This window comes from Lepidochelys kempii, chromosome 2 (assembly GCF_965140285.1).
Source record: "Lepidochelys kempii isolate rLepKem1 chromosome 2, rLepKem1.hap1, whole genome shotgun sequence".
NCBI classification, from domain to species: domain Eukaryota; kingdom Metazoa; phylum Chordata; order Testudines; family Cheloniidae; genus Lepidochelys; species Lepidochelys kempii.
Genome location: NC_136381.1, coordinates 63,958,688 through 63,962,313, shown reverse-complemented (window position 1 = coordinate 63,962,313; position 3,626 = coordinate 63,958,688).

Here is a 3,626-nt window from a genome sequence, read left to right as displayed (position 1 = left end):
CGGCATATTGCCTTTTCCCCTAAAAAAGATCCCATGTGCTTCTTATAAGCATAACATCTGGTTGCTTCCAAATCATCGGAAGGTCCTCAGTCCCTTGATTACACTAATGGGAGCATTCTAAGTTCATAGTCCAGAAGTTTGAGCAGGCAAGAGACTTGAGCAGGAAAGAGGCAAAATGGAGATGTTCCCAGCACCTTTTATAATTTCTGCCATGTGGAGGGTGCCCACATGCTTTATGGAAATATGCTCATGAATATATATATATGACATAACTGGAATATGTTTTATGCTACATATGCCATGTAACATATCTATGTAAAGGTTATGATCTGAATCTATTAATCGTATTTGTATGCATGTATCATTTTTGTATTCAAAGTTATGAATATTGGTTGTGTACTGGCTTGATTTCTAAGTAACTTTAGTAGAGCATTTGGTCAGTTACTTGAGAAAGGAATGTGCAAATTAGGCACCCAATCAAGAAACACTTAAAGGGCAATGACTCTTGTAAGGCTCCAGTCCACATAAGAAGTCTACCTGAGGACGTTCAAGGAAGCACGTGAACCATGGCTGCCACCTGTAAGTTCTGAGTCATGCATGGATGTGTGACTTGCCCATGTGACTCCAAAACTCCATCTTGGAGCTGGACTTTGCATAGGAGAGAGGAGGGGGTCTCCACCCACAAGAGAAAATCTATTTAAGCCCGTGGGAGACCCTTCCATTTTGTCTTGAGCTGGCCAAAGAGAGAGCCTCTCCATCCCCAAGGATACCTGAAAGAAACTGCAACAAAGGACAGTAACTACAGTGGGTGTGAGTGATTGCTGGACCCAGACTAGAAGGAGACTAGTCTGTAAAAGGAAGCTTACTGGAACTGGTGAGATTTCATCTGTGTTCAGCTTTATTACGATACTAGACTTAGACTTGCGTGTTTTATTTTATTTTGCTTGGTAATTCACTTTATTCTGTCTGTTACTACTTGGAACCACTTAAATCCTACTTTCTGTATTTAATAAGATCCCTTTTTACTTATTAATTAACCCAGAGTATGTATTAATACTGGGGGGAGGGTGCAAACTGCTGTGTATATCTCTATCAGTGTTATAGAGGGTGCATAATTTATGAGTTTACCCTGTATAAACTTTATACAGGGTAAAACAGATTTATTTGGGGTTTGGACCCCACTAGGAGTTGGGCATCTGAGTGTTAAAGACCGGAACACTTCCTAAATTGCTTTCAGTTAAGTCTGCAGCTTTGGGGCACGTGGTTCAGACCCTGGGTCTGTGTTGGAGCAGACTGGCATATCTGGCTCAGAAAGACAGGGTGCTGGAGTCCCAAACCGCAAGGGAAAGCAGGAGTAGAAGTAGTCTTGGCACATCAGTTGGCAACCCCATGGGGATTTCTGTGATCCAAGCTGTCACAGAGGGAAATCCATTGTTTCAAACAAAGCTCTCAGCATAGCTAGTTAAAAATTACAGGTAGCAAGATGGTGTTTGGAGTCACATGGGCAAGTCACATGTCCATGCATGATTTTGCTTAGTCACAGTAGGAAAGTCCATTAAGTGTAGATGTGCGTCTCCCATGGTCCATTGTGAGTTAAGTGTTCCTTGATGACCTACTTAATTTGAATAGTCCCTTCAAGATGTGCAGGCTAAATATCTTGGGGGCATTACTGCTACAAACATATTTGAAATACAGGTATAGAGCCAATACTCACAACTTCAAATACAAAAATGATACATGCCATACAAATAGCATAATCATATTCAGCAAATCATAACCTTTCCTTAGACACCTTACTTGACATAATTTGTACAAGTTTTGTTGCAGTTATATAACAGTGGTAGCAACAATAATCTACATGGTCATATTTAATCAGATAATGGCACAGGGGGGTTGTGCGGGGCATTGGGCATAGCAGGTCTGGGAGGTGTTGGCATGTGAGCTATGTGGCGCAGCCTGGGCCCACCCCCAACACGAAGGGGCATGCTCACAGCACAGGGTTAGGTGAACCAATGTGCGTCTGGCCATGCCACATATGCCCAATTGCCCCGGGCCAGCCCCGCCGCCCACTGTGAGACTCCTCACTTGAGGGCTGGGGCAAGGAGAGGAGGTGTGGGGGTGGGGTCCAGGCGGCTCTTACTTGAGGCAGCTCCCTGGAAGCAGCCGTCGGGTCCCTCTGGCGCCTAGGATCAGGGGCAGCCTGTGGGATCTGCGCATGCTGCGCCCGCCATGAGTGCCGGCTTCACAGCTCCCATTGGCTTGGAACCACAGCCAATGGGAGCTGTGGGGGTGGGACCTGCGGGCATGAGGAACGCACATAGCCCCCTGGCTGCCCCTGACCCTAGCAGGCAGAGGGACCTGCTGGAGGTCCAAGCAGTGCTTACCTGGGGCCGGCAGGTTCCTCTGGCTCTTAGGGTTGAGGCGGCCAGGGGGCTCTGCTCGTGCCCGTAGGCCCCTCCCCCACAGCTCCCATTGGCTGTGGTTCCCAGCCAATGGGAGTTGCGGAGCTGGCGCTCCTGGCAGGTGCAGAATGCAGAGACCACCCTGGCCGACCCTCCACCGAGGGGCCACAGAGTCCTGCCGGCTGCTTTCCGTGAGTGCAAAGCCAGGTAGGGAGCCTGCCAGCTAGGGTGATCGGTCTAGCCCCGCACCAAAAATCAGGACAAACGGCATCCTGACTGTACATCAGTTGGGAAGTGGGACAAACAGCTAAATATAGTGACAGTCCGGATTTTATCGGAATGTCTGGCAACCCTAATGGGATTGAACTGCAGATACAAAGGCCTGCCACTGAGAATGCCCTTCACCAGGCTCTGTCAAACTTTCTAGCATAGTCACGGAGGCAGGGGGAGGCAGAGAGGGAGGCAGCTTTTGAGATAGCTAGAGTGCAAATCATTTCGGTGTCACTGTGATGCACTGCACCTCAAAATAGCACCCCAAAATCCTCATATTCACCGTGGCTATATGATTAAGATATGCCTTGTGAGGAAAGTTATAATCTGTTGAGCATCATTGTTCTGTCAAAAGGTATGTATCACCATTGTCTATGAAGTTATGAGATTTTGCTATATGATTGTTACTGAAATGTTGCGAGTCAGGGAAATGCCCACAGACTAGCTCTTCAGTAGGCAAGTGTTAAGCAACCACCATAGGCCATTCACCAGCAGGCGAGTTGTAAACAGGAGATTTACAATTCACATGAAAGACAGTTGCTGGAGCACATACACCATGGGGCTGCCAACCTCCATGACACAGCAAGGATCTTTCCAACACCTGGAGGAGAGTATAAAATAAGGGACAATGACATCACCTCTCCCAACTACACGGGCACTAGGACCGTGGTGGCAGGTGGGCAGGGCTCTGAGGGCCATCTTAGCAGTAATGCAGAAACAGGATGAAAAGTTGCATAGTTGTTTCCTAAGCTGGAGGTAGGAAACCAGCTACACTGAGTGCCTGGGGTGCGCTGCGCAGAGAGGGGGCGCAGGGAGAAGCTGCAACCCTTGTTCAGGGTTAAATCACAGAGGTACAAAGGGGGGCAAATCAGAGCGGGGGATGTGCAGTTTCTGACCTGGGGTTGGCAACTGACTGGCAGGGGGGTCAAACAGCTGGGGGTAGGGGTAGGAAAG